At 43.0% G+C, this 17,283-nt stretch overlaps 1 pseudogene; it reads left to right on the top strand.

Moving 5' to 3' along the window:
• The first annotated feature begins 202 nt into the window (after positions 1–202).
• Positions 203–2,097, top strand: LOC150028736 (uncharacterized; annotated as a pseudogene).
• Positions 2,098–17,283: the final 15,186 nt, after the last annotated feature.

The raw sequence follows: 17,283 nt of genomic DNA, 5'->3' as shown, positions 1-17,283 counted from the left end.
AATTTTTTATTTTCATCTTTGATTGTGCTCTAAGTAAATTTCTTAGAGAAAGGTTTGTGAGAGTGTTGTGGGATAGTATCTGGCAAAGGAAAGGCTTGGTACTTAAGAGATCCTAGTGATCCACCTCCCTTTCCTAGGAAATTACCTACTTCACTCAACCTATCTTTCTTTTTGAAAATTACTTTTATCACAAACCCTAAACATGTCTACTCATTCTTCAAGTCATAGTGAAAGTGATAGAAAATCCACAAAATCTCTTTTGAAACAATTGGCTAGAGATTTTCAATCACTATCACAAAGACAATTACAACATGAGGCTCACATTTTGGAAGATAAAAAAGAAAGAGATGCCCATCTTGCGATTTTGGAAGAGGAGTTTAAGATTGTCATGGAAAAGGATGAATACATTAGAAACTTAAAAAAATCACATGCATCTAGTTCTAGGTCGAGTGACTCACATGCTGAGGGAAGTCTAAGAGTTAATGATTATTATCAACCTCCTCCTAGAAGAACTAGAAGAGAGAGCCATAAAGAGACTAGGGTAGACCTACCTCATTTTTATTGAAAGGAAAATTTTGAAACATATCTAGATCGGGAAATGAAAGTAGAACAACTTTTTGCTTGCCATCATGTTAGTGAGGAGAGGAAGGTACCCTTAGCCACTTTAAGCTTTCAAGGAAACACTATGTATTGGTTGACAACCTTACCACTAAAAGAAAATCATGAAATAGAAACCAATTTTAGAGATAAAAAGTAATTAGTTGCTATAGTGACTAAATTAGAGATCATTTTAGAAACTAAAAAAAAATTGGTTTATAAATTAGTTTCTATTATTGTTAAATAATTTCTAAATTGGTATCTAATTAGCTACCAAGGTTTTAACTACCAATTATTTAGATTCTAAATTTGGTAGCAAAAACCTTGGTAGCTAATTAAATATTAATTTAGAAACCATCTAACAATAATAGAAACTAATTTAGAAACCAAAATATTTTTTAGTCTCTAAAATGGTCTCTAATTTAGTTACTATAGTAACTAATTATTTTTTGTCTCTAAAATTGGTTTCTATTTCATGATTTTCTTGTAGTGTAGAGAGAGATAGGTGCCTCCACAGGGACCCTCCTATAGAATATTGGAATGACCTTAGGGGAGCCCTGAGACGCCGCCATATTCCTTCATACTACAATAGGGAGTTAATGGACAAACTCCAAAGACTCCAACAAAAGAACATGAGTATAAAGAAGTATAGGAAAAAGATGGAACGTTACATGATGAGAACCTCTATTAGGGAGGAAGAAACCACCACCATAGCTAGGTTCCTCAGTGGTCTCAATCTTGAGATAAGGGATAAAGTGGAACTCTTGCCCTATAAGGACTTGAATGACTTGATCCAACTTTGTATAAAAGTTTAGCAACAAAATTTGAGAAAATGATTAAAGGAGAGTTCTTACTCTAACTCTTATCCCAAGAAAGAGTATAAAAGAGAAAGAGAGGATAGTCTTTCAAAAGATAAACCCAAAGAAACTCCCAAAAGTGTAGGAAAAGATGTGTCTACCTCACAACCCCGCAGTAGAGATATCCAGTGCTTTAAGTGTCTTGGTAGAGGTCATATAACATCTCAATGCCCAAATAGGAGAACCATGATCTTAGGAGAGAGGGATGAGTATAGCAACCAAGATGATGAGTCTAGTGGGGAAGAAAAGAAAGAAGATAATGAGGGGGCATATCCTTGTGAGGGAAAAAATTAATGATGATCAAAAGAACCCTCGACAATCACCCTAGTGTGAACCATGAAACACAAAGAGAGAACATCTTTCATACAAGATGTAAAGTTTTAGAAAACATTTGTTCTCTCATTGTGGATAATGGTTCTTGCTGCAATTGTTGTAGCACTAGGATGGTTGAAAAACTTAATCTACAATTAGTACCTCATCCAAAACCTTACAAACTTCAATGGATCAATGAAGATGGGGAACTAACTATAGACAAGCGAGTAAAAGTCACTTTTTCTGAGGGGAACTATAAAGATGAGATTTTATGTGATGTAATACCCATGGAAGCCTGTCATATCTTATTGGGAAGACCATGGCAATTTGATAAGAAAGCTTTGCATAATGGTCTTACCAACGAGATTACTTTTACTCACAAGGAAAAGAAATTTGTACTTTATTCTTTAACACCCTCACAAGTGGTAAAGGACCAAGTACAAATGAAACAAAAAAGAGAAAATGAGAGAAAAAAAAGAAAATAGAAAAACACAAAAAAAAGACCTTAGATAGAAAACTGAGGCGTGGGAGAAGAGTGTTCCTTCCCACAAGATCATTCAGAAAGAAGAAAAATTTGAAAATAAAATTGAAAAGATACTTCTATCTGAACAACCTTCATGCCTCCTTCTTTGTAAAGGAACACTTGCATGCACTGCCACACTTTCTAAAGTTTGTGAGCTACCTCCTCAAGTCCAAAAACTTTTAAAAGAATTTGGTGATATATTCCCTAAGGAAGGACCCATTGGACTTCCACTTGTTAGAGGTATAGAACACCAAATAGATTTAGTTTCGGGAGCTAGTCTACCAAATAGACCGGCTTATAGAACTAATGCTGAGGAGACTAAAGAGATAGAGTCACAAGTTCAGAAATTGTTAGAGAAAGGTTGGGTTCAAAAGAGTCTAAGTCCTAGTGTTGTACCTGTTTTGTTGGTGCCAAAGAAAGATGGCAAGTGGAGAATGTGTTGTGATTGTAGGGCCATCAACAATATCACCATCAAATACAAACATCCAATTCCTAGACTTGATGATATGCTTGATGAAATGCATGGGTCCACTATATTTTCTAAAATTGATCTCAAAAGCGGGTATCACCAAATAAGAATCAAAGAGGGGGATGAGTGGAAAACTGCTTTTAAGACCAAATTTGGAATATATGAGTGGTTAGTGATGCATTTTGGACTCACTAATGCACCTAGCACTTTCATGAGGCTTATGAATCATGTCATTAGGGATTGCATAGGTAAATATGTAGTAGTTTATTTTGATGATATATTAGTATATAGTCAAAGTCTAGAGTCCCACCTAAGTCACCTTAAAGAGGTTCTTTTAGTGCTTAGGAAAAATAGTTTGTTTGCATATAGATAAATGCACCTTTTGTGTATATTGTAGTGTTTTTAGGTTTTATAGTAAACAAAAATGAGGTACATGTTGACCCCGAGAAAATCAAAGCCATCCAAGAGTCGCTAACCCCACGAAATGTAGGAGATGTTACGAGCTTTCACGGTCTAGCAAGTTTCTATAAGAGATTTGTTCCTAACTTCTCAAGTCTAGCTTCACCACTCAATGAGTTAGTGAATAAAGACACTCCATTTTGTTGGACGGAGAAGCATGAGCAAGCCTTTCAAAGGTTGAAAGCTCAACTCACTAATGCACCCATTCTAGCTTTACCAAACTTTTCAAAAACTTTTGAGCTAAAGCGTGATGCATCGGGAGTAGGAATAGGTGTTGTGTTGTTGCAAGGTGGACACCCAATTGCATATTTTAGTGAAAAACTTCATTGTGTCGCCCTCAACTATCCCACCTATGACAAAGAGCTCTATGCACTTGTGAGGGCCCTGTAGACTTGGGAACACTATCTAGTCTCAAAAGAATTTATCATACATAGTAATCATGAGTTTTTGAAATATTTGAAGGGTCAACACAAGTTGAACAAAAGACATGCAAAGTGGATGAAATTTCTTGAGCCATTTCCATATGTTATCAAACACAAGAAGGGCAATACAAATATTGTGGCAGATGCTCTATTAAGGAGACATGCCCTCTTTTCTAAACTTGGAGCCCAAATTCTTGGATTTGAAAAATACCTGAACTTTATAAAGAAGATCATAATTTTGCACCCACTTTTGTTGAGTGTCAACATAGAGCACAATGAAGTTTTTATGTTTCTGAGGGGTACTTATTTAAAGAAGGAAAACTTCGCATACCCCAAAGAACACATAGAAAACTCATTGTAAAAGAAGTACATGAAGGAGGACTCATGGGCCATTTTGGAGTTGATAAAACTCTTGAGCTTTTAAAAAGAAAATTATTTTGGCCACACATGAGGAAAGATGTCCAAAGACATTGTCATAGATGCATTTCATGTTTAAAAGCTAAATCTAAGACAATGCCTTACAGACTCTACACTCCTTTACCTTTTGCAGGTGCTCCTTGGGAAGATATAAACATGGATTTCATATTAGGACTTCCTAGGACACAAAGAGGTTTTGATTCCATCTTTGTGGTAGTGGATAGGTTTAGCAAGATGACTCATTTCATACCCTGCCATAAAGTGGATGATGCTAGCGACATCTCTAAACTCTTCTTTAGAGAAGTGGTAAGACGACATGGTTTACCTAAGACCATAGTTTCGGATAAAGATCCTAAATTTGTAAGCCATTTCTGGAGAGCTCTTTGGGAAAGGCTAGGAACTAAGTTGAATTTCTCAACTTCTTGTCATCCTCAAACGAATGGACAAACTGAAGTTGTAAATAGATTTCTTTCCACTATGCTTAGGTCAATCATGAAGGGAAACCACAAATCTTGGGATGAGTACCTTCCTCATATTGAGTTTGCATATAATAGAGTAGTTCATAAAACTACTAACATTTCTCCATTTGAGGCTGTGTATGGATTCAATCCTCTTACTCCTTTGAATTTGTTACCTCTACTTAATCCACAAGATTTTGTGCATAAGGAAGGAGTAACAAAGGTTGAATTTGTAAAGAGCATGAGAGGATTATGAACAAAATACAACAACAAACAGAGAAATATAGGAAACATAACAATAAGGGGAAGAGAGAGGTGATTTTTGAGGAGGGAGATTGGATTTGGCTTCACCTTAGAAAAGATAGATTCCCTAATAAGAGGAAGTCTAAACTTAATCCCCGGGGTGATGGTCCCTTCCAAGTTCTCAAAAGAATCAATAATAATGCATATCAAATTAACTTGCCAGAAGAATATGGAGTACATACTACCTTCAATGTTATGGATCTAACACCTTTTGCAAGTAGTAAAGATGAAGAGGCAGAAGCATGTGATTTGAGGACAAATCTTCTTCAAGAGGGAGGGGATGATGGTAGAGGCCCAAGCTCATGGCCTAGTTCAGGCCCAACAACTAGGTCCATGACAAAGAGGATTCAAGAAGATTGTGACTCTGCTACTAATAGCAGAGAAACTTTTCTTTATATGTTCAAAGAGGACTACAAGAAGTAAAGCCCAAGCCATGAAAGCTAGTTTCTTTATTTGTAATTTCAGTAGAATAGGGTGCCTTTAGCATAATGGGGGAGGTGTGCTTATCATTGTAGCTTGAGTAAAGTCTTTTAGGGTGAGAAGTTAACCTAGCTTCTAGAACTTTGCTCCTAGGGTGCGTCATTGACTTTAGTCAATACCCTAACAACCGCTCTTTTATGTATTTCCCATCCTACCCTTGCTCCTTGCTCTCCAAGGCACCATCTCCTATAAATAGGGTGCTTTGGCTTATGTTTTGCAAGATCAATTTTATGAGTAAAATGCTGTCAAATATTGCAAGCTTCTACTCCCTTGTCAAGTCTCTTAGGTTAGACACTTTGATCTTCACTTCCACCCTTCTCCAAGTGATATGACCCAACCAATCACTCTCCACACCTTTCATGCACCTACAAGGAATCCATAGCTCTATATGAGTCCTCCTTGATCCATCACATCCATTGCTTCCGCCACCCTTTTCAATCCTCCAAGAAGAACAACTCATATTTTGGTATCAACCCATCATTACTCGACTTGAGATTCAACCTGACCCAATCTAACTTAACTTGGATCTGACTTGCCCAACCTAACTTGAATTTGACCTAACCTAATTGACTTTGTCTTGGCTTTGTCCAATTTCTCTTAGGCTCAATCCAACTCGACCCAACCAAAGTAAATGTGTATAAAAAAAAGGGATTACAAAGAATATATAAGTATAGATATATAGGTATATATATTATAGAAGTCACTTTATTGCTAATGACTATACTATTATAACTTAACTTTTTACGAGTTTGTTAAACAAACACATTTTCATAGCACGCTCATGAATTTCAATTAAAATATTAGTGTTGAATTTAAAAAATCAAATATTTATATGCTAATGGGTACCGGTATTTATTCTTTACAGTCGTGTTAGTTATCAATTGCTAAGTTAGGCTTAGTTTTGTCCATCAATTTACACTTCATATTTTTCATGTTTAATATTTTAAAAAAAATGTATTAAATCTAGAAGGATATTTTGTTGTCGTAATTGTTAAAATTATAATTTGTTTATTATCAGATTTTTGCATCGATACCTTTTTACAGTAAAGGTAATGGAGTAATGACTAAAAAGAAATTAATATAGATAAGATAAATATTGTGTTTGTAAAAATAGTGTATACAATGAAGATTTTGAACAAACGTGTCATTTGGTCCTAGATTTGTTTGGTTACATGTTGGGCTTCCTGACATGCATAAGGTGCTTCTTCCTGCACCTCTATATATTCTTACTGCACCCCATACTAAAAGTGAAAATAATTTTTTTCTTCAATAAAAATAAATAAATTAACCTTTTATAATTCCACACACCTTTTTCACCTTCTTTGTTTTGTCTTCTTCCATTTTATCTCAGTCCAGCACACCCAAGGATCTTCACTATTTTCTTGCATTTATTTGTCACTTAACTTTGTTTTTTTTTTCTTTCGTTTTTTAAAAACAATATGGATTACATAATCTGAAAGATATTTTTGAATTTAGAAGTGTTCTCTAAATTGATGGAATCTGACAAAAATTTAAAAAAGATATATATATATATATATATATATATATATATATATATATATATATATATATATATATTCCAGATTACATAATCTGGAAGCTAATCTCGAATCCAGAAATAGCTTTCGGATAATACGAGATATATTTTTTTAGAAATGGTATTTTGGATTACGTAATCCGAAAGTCTTTTATGAATTTGAGAGTAGCTCATGGATTATGTATTCCGACCGAAAGCTAAACTCACACTCCTACATACTTCCTCGGGCTGATGAAGATCGACCATCTGTACTATCGCGTCGTCCATATAATTCAGATGATAGCTAAACATCACAATAGAAACTTGCTTTTTTGATGAGTTATTTTCATTATTATTTTTCCATAGTTTTTTGTTTTAATTTTTGAATTGTCTAGACATATTTAAGATGATAGTCAACATTCTGTAGCATATGATTGACTGTGAACATGTGGTAAAAGTTAATCCAAAATAACACGTTGTACGAGATAGGCGACAAGGTCATAGTTATAGTTTTTAGACAATTTTTCAATTATGTTTTATATTTTAAATTTATCAATGATATTATACAAAATTTTGGATCATTAATATATCATATAGTATCATGGTTTAGTGTCTTTACTTTAGGTAAATATTGTTATTATTTAAGAAACTTTTATATCAAATAAATTATTTGTATTTGTACCGTCCTGTCCCCGGGCGTTGACCAAAGGTCAAAGTCAACACGTGGTGGGACTCTTCAAGGGACCCAAGGAAGAAAGTCAATAGGTTGACCGCTCGAAGTCATCGCCTCGCTGAGGCATCGCCCAGGAGAGGCGTCACCCAAGAGAGGCATCGCCAAGCAAAGACTCCGCAAGGAGGCCTCGGGCCTCGACAGTCCAGAACAGTAACAAGGAGAAGAATAAGGTGGCTTCAAGGCCATAAGTTCTAGCACCAATAGGGGGTATCCTGACTTGTGAAGTACCCCCGCCACTGCTGGGAGACCCTGGGATAGATACGACCCATGAGAGGGCCATGACCAGGGGAGAACCACGTGCATGGTACGAGAGAAAGGTAGACACACCCCCAGGGCAAGTAACTAGTGATTGGGGCGCGTGAGTTGACACCCAGCACGTCACCCCAAGCGCCAGATGCACTTCAAGGAAGGAGGACTCACACAATGGGTTAACCCTAAGTTGGGTTACGGCGCTGTGAGGCCCTCCACACAGAATGACGATCAAGTCAGAAGGACACGTGACAATTAACATGTGCCCACTAAATGTTTCAGTGAAAGATTGCCAAGGTACGCGCTAATTCAGTTAAGATTCGAACGTTCCAAGGAATATTTTGATACGCTCTCAATGCGCTTTAACGCGTTTTAAATGCAAGAGGTGTATAAAAAAGGGACTTTGGGGCGTTTGAAAAGGACCGAGTTTTTGACCTAATTCTCGCAGTTTACACAGAACAAAAACCCTAGTTGCTTTTGCTGCGCACCCATTGTGAGCACAAGACAATTAGGGCAACCCAGTTTTAGTATTCTAGCACAATTATTTTTTACCACCTCCAGAGGGTGCGTCACCTTGAATGTTTCTCGCTAGCTGACTTGATCGTCAGAGTGCAAACGGCCGCGAGGGCGCCCCTTTGTTCACTTCTTTTCAGGTATCGCAGACGGAGCATAACGAAGGTGCCCTAGCTCGCGAGGACAAGCCACGCGCAAGGACGATCCCGGTCAACCGGCCGGAACATTTGGCGCCCACCGTGGGGCTCGATATAAAACATCAATCCCACTACACAAGTTTTCCAGTTCCAGTTCTCAAAACCCAGATAAGTTAAGAAGGTTTCCAGAAAGTCACGAAGATGAGACCTGCGCGCTCTAGGAGTGAAGAGACGACCATGCAACAGCTAGCGGGCATGATGCAAGGGCTGCAGGAAGCAATGGCAGTATAGAAAGCAGAGCAAGAGCGCATGCAGGCGAATCTCGCAGCTTCTCAGGCGAGGAACGATGAGCTCCACCGTGCCAACGAGGAGTTACGCCGGGGATGGCGCGATATAGACGAGCCTAAGACTGCCTCCCCACCTAGAGAATTCACAACACCATTCTCACAGGCGATCCTAGAGACAGCGATCCCCAACACGTTACGGGGCCCAAGGTAACCTTCACAGGGATGGAGGATCCTGAGGCGCACCTCACTGCGTTCCACACACAGATGATGTTGGTTGGCGGTTCTGATGCCATAAGGTGCAAGCTCTTTATGAGCACTTTAACTGGGATGGCTATGGATTGGTTCATCAGCCTCCCAGATGGTCACATCACGTCTTTCGCACAACTCTCACGATTATTTAGAGAGCAGTATTTCGCCAACAGGGCCCCAACCCCAATTTCGTATGACCTTTTCGACGTGAAGCAATACCAAGGGGAAACCCTGAAAGAGTACATAAGCCGCTTTGGGGCGCAGGTGGTGAAGGTGGGTACCACAGACGAGCCCATGATCGTATACGCATTTAGGAAGGGGGTATGTCCTAGATCTTTTAGTAAATCGCTTAACCGCAGCCGCCCTAAGACCTTTGCGGAAGTAAGGCGTTGAGCGGTAGAACACATTGCCTTAGAGGGCGAGGCGTACGAGATGTGCACGACTGCTGCGCCTGCGCGACCAAGAGCGCAGATACGCACACAACCCACTAGGGTCCACGAAGCTGCCATAGAGAGAAGGATCCCAGACAGAAAGCCCACCTACGAGACAAGGAGGACCCAACCTAGGGGTCGGGCAGAAGGAAGGAGAGAGGGGAATAGACCACTAAGGCACAACTTTGTGGTAGAACTCAAAGACCTCATCGTTGTGCCTAATATAGCTGACAGGTTGAGGCCACCAGCGAAGTTTGACAAGATACTGGGACCTCACAAGGAATCATGGTGCGAATTTCACGAAGCATTTGGGCACCATATTAACAACTGCTTAGCGCTGGGATATCAGTTGGATGAGCTTGTGAAGAATGGTATCTTCAAGGATTATCTCGCTGGATCCACTGTAACCCCAGACGCGGCGACGCCAGAGGAGGGCCAGGCACACGAGGTGCCAGTCCATGGGGAGGTCCACACCATTTCTGGTGGATTTTCTGGAGGAGGGCCCACTGCCTCTCAACGTAAGAGGTATGTGAGGACAGTAAGTTCAGTTGCAGAGGAATTTCCAGACGACCCTTGGGAATCAGACCTCGTATTCACGAGGGCTGACCTACGGGATGTCGTCCCACATAACAATGACCCCGTGGTCATCTCAGTGGTCACAGCAGGAAGGAAGGTACGTAGGGTCCTCGTCGACCAGGGCAGTTCCGCAGATGTCATGTTCTGGACGACCTTCAACAAGCTACAGTTACCCCCTGACCTCTTGAGACCCTATACTGGATGCTTGTATGGATTTGCAGATAACCCAGTAGAGGTACGTGGCTACTTGGAGCTGAGGACGACGCTCACTGATGGAACGGCGTCGCGTACCGAAAGCATCCGGTACTTGGTGGTTGACGCCGACTCTGCTTATGACATTCTGTTGGGCAGACCCGCCCTGAACAAATTGAGGGCAGTATCCTCCACGCGCCACATGAAGATGAAGTTGCCAGATCTTAGTGGCAAGGTGATAGTCATCAAGTCAGACCAGGAAGAAGCCCGAAAGTGCTATGAGAATAGTTTAAAAACAAAGAGAAGCGTGGTCATGGTGATTGAACGACCACCTGCCTCAGATTCGTCCGCAGAAGAAGAGCCAGAGGAGGCGATGCCCGATGCGTCCGTTGGGGCGACGCCTATGGAAGAGGACTTCTCGAACGAGTCTCTTGCAGAAAATGTGCAGAAAGAGCGACCCCGACCAGAAGACTACATAGTAGAAAGGCAGATAGGGGGTAAGGTGTTCAAATTAGGACACTTCTTGAGCCAAGAAGAACGAGAGGAGGTGGTTGCAGTGATCTCGCGACACCTAGATGCATTCGCGTGGAATGCGGCAGACATGCCAAGCATCGACCCAGATTTTTTGTGCCACCGTCTTACCATGGATGCCAAGGTTCGCCCTGTGCGACAGAGAAGGAGGAAGTTCAACGAGGAGCGATGCCTCGTCGTGAAGGAAGAAACGCAGAAGCTGCTAAGTGCTGGGCTCATAAGGGAGATACAATACCCTGAGTGGCTAGCCAATGTAGTTCTACTGAAGAAGGCGAATGGAAAGTGAAGGATGTGTGTTGATTTCATAGACCTAAACAAGGCATGCCCCAAGGATTCGTACCACTACCCAACATCGACGCATTAGTAGATAGCGCCTCGGGTTGCAAGATGCTGAGTTTCTTGGATGCATTCTCAAGTTACAATCAGATCAAGATGCATCCCAGGGACGAGAGCAAAACGGCGTTCATGACGGAGACGTGCAATTATTGTTACAAGGTGATGCCGTTTGGGCTGAAGAATGCAGGCGCCACCTACCAGAGGCTGATGGACAAGGTCCTTGCACCCATGCTGGGAAGGAACGTACAGGCCTACGTAGATGACATGGTCGTGACTTCACACGAGAGGGGGCAACACGTAGCTGACCTGGAGGAGCTGTTTGCCACCATATCGAAATATCGCCTCAAATTAAACCCAGAAAAGTGCGTTTTTGGCGTGGAAGCAGGGAAGTTCTTGGGATTTATGCTCACTGAAAAGGGAATAGAGGCGAACCCCGATAAGTGTGCAGCTATTATAGCCATGAGGAGCCCAACCTCAGTTAAAGAAGTTCAGCAATTGACTGAGAGGATGGCAGCTTTGTCTAGATTTGTGTCTGCTGGAGGGGAGAAAGGCCACCCTTATTTCCAATGCCTCAAGAGGAATAGCCGCTTTGCATGGGCGGATGAGTGTGAAGCAGCGTTCCTCAAGTTGAAGGAATACCTGGCGACGCTACTAGTGCTTTGCAAGCCACAAGTAGGCGTTCCCCTCCGATTATACTTTGCGGTAACAGAATGGGCCATTAGTTCTGTGCTGGTCCAGGAGCAAGACCAAGTACAAAAACCCATTTACTTCATGAGCAAGGCCTTGCAAGGCCCAGAATTGAGGTACCAGTCACTAGAGAAGGCGGCCCTAGCAGTGGTGTTCTCGGCCCGAAGGCTCCGCCACTATTTCCACAGCTTCACGGTGGTAGTAATGACAAACCTCCCCATCCAGAAAGTACTTCAAAAACCAGATGTAGCAGGGAGGATGGTCCGCTGGGCAGTAGAGCTGTCGGATTTTGATATCCAGTATGAACCCAGGGGATCCATCAAAGGACAAGTCTACGCTGACTTCGTGGCAGAACTTTCACCAGGAGGAGACTCTCAAGAGGCGGAGTTAGGGTCACAGTGGATGCTCTCAGTGGATGGATCTTCCAACCAGCAAGGGAGTGGCGCTGGAATAATCTTAGAGGGGCCTAATGGAGTACTAATCGAGCAAGCTTTATGCTTCGCCTTCAAAGCAAGCAATAACCAGGCGGTGTATGAGGCATTGATCGCAGGGATGCTTTTGGCTAAGGAAATGGGTGCGCAGAGCCTCTTGGCAAAGAGTGACTCACAATTGGTCACAGGACAAGTAACAGGGGAGTATCAGGCGAAGGATCCACAAATGGCCGCATACTTGAGGTACGTCGAGGTGTTGAAGAGAGCCTTCGCTGCGTTTGAGTTGGTGCATGTCCCCAGGGAGCAAAATGCCAGAGCTGACCTGCTTGCCAAGCTGGCTAGCTCAGGCAAGGGGGGAAGGCAGAGGACCGTAATACAGGAGACCCTCAAGACGCCGCAAAAGTTCGTTGCAGACAACAGGGTGGACGTCCTTCATGTTAGTACAACAAGAGGAAAACCAAGGAGTCATCGCTCTCTGAGTCAAGATACGGCGAGGGCACCCTGCATCAGTACTTATGGGGCCTCGCCAGAAGAAGAAAGGGGCGTACAGATATGTGCTTTGGAGGAAGGCGACACATGGATGACCCCTTACAGGCGGTACCTAGCGGACGGAATTCTCCCAGCGGAACCAGAAGAGGGCAAGAAGATTAAGAGGAACGCCGCAAGGTACACCGTGGTAGACGGAATATTGTTCAGGCATGGGTTTACGCACCCTATCTTGACACGTGTAAGCGGCGATGAGTGCACCAGGATAATGGCTGGGCTTCACGAAGGTATTTGAGGGAGCCACGTGGGAGGAAGATCCTTGGCATCCAAGGTAATACGTGCAGGGTTTTTCTAGCCAACGGTAAGAAAGGGTTGCGTGCGATACGCCCAGCATTGCAAGCAGTGCCAGATGCACGCTGATTGGCATAAGGCGCCGCCAGAGGAACTGAGATCCATATACAGCCCATGGCCTTTCCATACTTGGGGGATTGACATCCTAGGCCCATTGCCATTGGCGATAAGGCAGATGAAGTACTTGATCGTTGCCATCGAGTACTTCACCAAGTGGATAGAAGCCGAACCAGTGGCACAGATCACCGCGCACAAGGTACAACACTTTGTTTTGGAAGAACATTGTGTGTCGTTTCGGGGTACCAAGGCGTCTCATTTTAGACAATGGGACCCAGTTCGCGAGCCAACAGTTGGGGAAGCTATGTGCAGAAGTAGGAATCAATCAGGTGTTTGCATCGGTCGAACACCCCCAGAAAAATGGGCAGGTCGAGTCAGCAAACAGAGTTTTGTTGAGGGGTTTGAAATGCAGATTAGAGAAGGCTAAAGGGGCGTGGGCAGATGAAGTACTGAGGATTGTACGGGCTTACCACACCACGCCTCAATCCTCCACCATGGAGACACCTTTCAGCTTAGTGTATGGATCAGACACCATGATCCCAGTGGAGATCCACGAGAGCTCGCCCCGTTTCCTGGGTTTCGTGGCGGAAAAGTCCAACGAAGAAAGGAGGGTGAACCTGGACCTGATAGATGAAGCTAGAGAAGAAGCGAAAATCAAGGCTGAGGCCGTGAAAAGAAGAGTGGAGCGTCAGTACAGCTCCAAGGTAAAGCTGCGACAGTTCCAGGTTGGTGATCTGGTCATGAGGAAGGCCCACACCTACGAATTAGAAAACAAGTTGTCTCCCAAGTGGACTGGACCGTTCAGGATAACCAAGGCCAAAGGGAATGGTTCGTATAAGCTAGAGACTTTAGAAGGGTGCGGCGAATTTAAAGTTTTATTTCAGTTGATGTTATTCCAGTTGAAGTTTGTAAAGGGGACACTCTTTTTCCCTCCCGGGGGTTTTTTAATGAGGTCACCCAAATAAAGAAAAGAGAAGTTTAAGATATTTTTGCTCTAGTTTTTCTCTCATTTGAATGTAAAATCAAAGGTTAAAGAAACAAAGACGAAAAGTTGAGGCGCCACCAAGATGAGACGTCGCCAAGATGAGGTGTCGCCAAGAAGAGGCGTCGCCCAGATAAGGCGTTGCCAAGATAAAGCGTCGCCAAGATAAGGCGTCGCTAAGACAAGCCGTTGCCAAGATAGCGATGCCAAGACAAGGTGTCACTAGAACAGGGCGTCGCCAGCACGAGGCGTCGCCACCAGATAATCGAGCAGGAGTCGAGTTCAGGGCAAGATAACAGGTATGTCTAGTGTAAGTTAAAATCCGGGAGCCTAGTCCTTGATCAGGGGTTAAGGGATTCCTCCGGGACGCCCCCTCCTCAAGTATGAACAATTAGCCCGGTACCAGATATCAGTATAAATTAAAATCCGGGCGCTTAGTCCTTGAGCAGGGGTTAAGGGATTCCTTCAGGACGCCCCCTCCTCAGGTATGAACAGCTGGCCCCGGTGTTAGGTACTAGACATAAGTTAAAAATTCGGGCGCTTAGTCCTTGAGCAGGGGTTAAGGGATTCCTTCGGGACGCCCCCTCCTCAGGTATGAACAACTGGCCCCGGTGTCAGATACTAGACATAAGTTAAAAACCAGGGCGCTTAGTCCTTGAGCAGGGGTTAAGGGATTCCTTCGGGACGCCCCCTCCTCAGGTATGAATAGCTGGCCCCGGTATCAGACGATAGATGCAAGCTAAAATCTGGGTGCCTAGTCCTTAAGCAGGGGTCAAGGGATTCCTTCGGGACGCCCCGTCCTCAGGTAGGAACAGCTAGCCCCAGCGTCTGATGTTTAGAACGTTACACCTTGGTGTTTTCAGACACCCTGAGGACGATACGGTGTTGCGATAGCAGGCCTCTCCTCAGTCGTGGGCACCAAATGCAAAAAGATAAGGGCTGAGTTACCCTGGTGTTTTAGACACTCCATGGACGATACGGTACTATAGTTTAGATCTCTCCATGGGCGTGGACACCAGAGCATGACTTTTGTCCCAAAGTATGTAGACACACTGAGGACACCCAAAGCAGGTCCCTCCTTGAGTGTAGACACCCAGCACATGCGAGATAAGTCCTCCTCGCCCTCGAGCGACGCTGAGATGCCAGAGAGGAACAAATATAGTCCTCCCTCGCCTTTGAGCGATGTTGAGGCCCTAGTAGAGACCAAATCCTTCCTTGCCTTTGGGCAATGACGAAGCAGGCGACGCTTTCATAAGGGAGATTCCTCGCAAATACGTAGACCAAGTACGTTTCTTGGTGGAAAGACCAAGGGAAGGGTACGCATCACGACTTAAAAAGGGAGAGTAGGAGAGGAGATCACGTGCTACCTAAAGGGTTAAAGTCGAACACGATGAAGGAGAGTATCGAAGGTAACGCACGCGATATAGCAAAGAAAACAGAAGCAGACACAAGCATGCAAAGATAAAGCGGATAGCATTTAAGCATAAATCAAGAGTTATAACTACAGATAAGGTTCCTGGCAGTTGCAAGTTAAGCAAAAGGCAATTATATACACATCCAATGTTTGTGGGAAACACAAAGTCAAGCTACTCTTCAGGGACCTCTGGAGGTTGAGCGGGGACGCTGAGGTCCCATCTTTGGACCTCAACACTTGAGCCAGCCGCAACCTTCGTTGCTTGTCCATCTTCGAATCTGCGTCAAGAGGACAAACATAGTAAAGGACAGGCACAAACTAAGGTACTACGCAAGGAGACAAGATAAATCATGCATCAAGCAAGAATCCAGCAAAAGCAAAGAATAGAAGGTTATAAAGGGAAGCTTATACTTATATATTTTTTCAGAGCCTCAGCGTTATACTCTAGGCTTATCAAGGCGGCGGCGTCAAAGCCCCCCACGCTAGCCAGAACCGACAGGCCTCTCGATCGCTCGAAGGCAGCTCATTAAGAGATTTGGACTTCAGGATTTTTGCCTCCTTCAACCAGTACAGGGGGAAGCCGTCAAGGGCAGAAGGGACAAGGTCGGAGCAGCAAACCTTGAAGAGCTTGCCTTTCCTAATGGAAGAGGGCCAAGCACAACCTTTCATGAAAAGCAAGAGCCAAGTCAAGAACGTCCAAGATCAAGCTAGGAGCGTCTAAGACCAAGCTAGGAGTGTCTAAGACCAAGCTAGGAGCGTCTAGGACAAGAGGACCAAGCTAGGAGCGTCTAGGACAAGCTAGGAGCGTCTAGGACAAGGAGACTTGGATCAAAGCTATGAATGGGAGAGTGGCTTACTAGCACAAATTCCGTGAAGGCCCAACAAGTGTAGTTTAGCTTTAATTGGGGTGTAAATAGCATAGCCATGTGGACAAATGTTTATTTTTCTGCACATTAGAATTAAGGAGAAGTTAACCTTGATTAGCAAAGGTTTCTAGAAGCCTTCACTAATCAAGGGACGATTTTGGTAGCCATGTGAACCCATGTGCACCCATGTGCTCCATGTGCCCATGTGCCTCACATTTACATTTCATTTGGCTTACATTTCATCTTCTCTTAGCTTAGGATTTACGGCCTCCTTAGCCTATAAAAGGAGATGCCTAGCTCATGTATTTGCAAGATTAATGAGAGTAATGTTATGATGCCAACATTGTGCCATACATTGCTTTTCCCTAGTTTCTAGGATCTAATCTTCACCTTCATCACCTACCATAGGGCTGGCCGAACCTCCCTCTTTCCATACACATCATGCACCTTCAAGATCACCATAGCTCCTAGGAGGATCTTGCACATCTCAATCCATAGCTTCCACACCCTTTGATCATGATTCCGAGAAGAGCTCCATGAATTTGCCATCATTTTGTATCATGAGCATAGGTTCTTCAAAGATGAGTAGTTCTTGGTCTTTTTCATTTTGAGTTCTTCTTTATTTCATGTTGTTCATCTTGTTTTCATACTTGTCTTGCTATTTTTAATTTTTTACTTTGATTTGGTGTGCTATTTGGAAAATCCAATCGGTGCACTTTGTTCAATTGATCTTGAGCAATCCTTGTGCAATTTTTGGTAGGATTCCATACACCTTTGAGTTGCTGTTTTTATTTTAGGTATTTTAGTCTTTATTGCAATTTTATTTGATTCATTTTATGCTCTTTAGGTCTTTTAATTTCTGAATCTATATGTGTTTTGTCTAGTCATGTTTTTCCAAAATGTCATCAAATCATAAATAGTACTTTGTTTGGCTTATTTGTTTCTTGATTTTGGGTCTAAAT

This window comes from Phaseolus vulgaris, chromosome 3 (assembly GCF_051622355.1).
Source record: "Phaseolus vulgaris cultivar YP4 chromosome 3, ASM5162235v1, whole genome shotgun sequence".
NCBI classification, from domain to species: Eukaryota; Viridiplantae; Streptophyta; class Magnoliopsida; order Fabales; family Fabaceae; genus Phaseolus; species Phaseolus vulgaris.
Note: the sequence above shows the minus strand (reverse complement) of the source record. Positions and strands in the feature narration are given on the sequence as shown.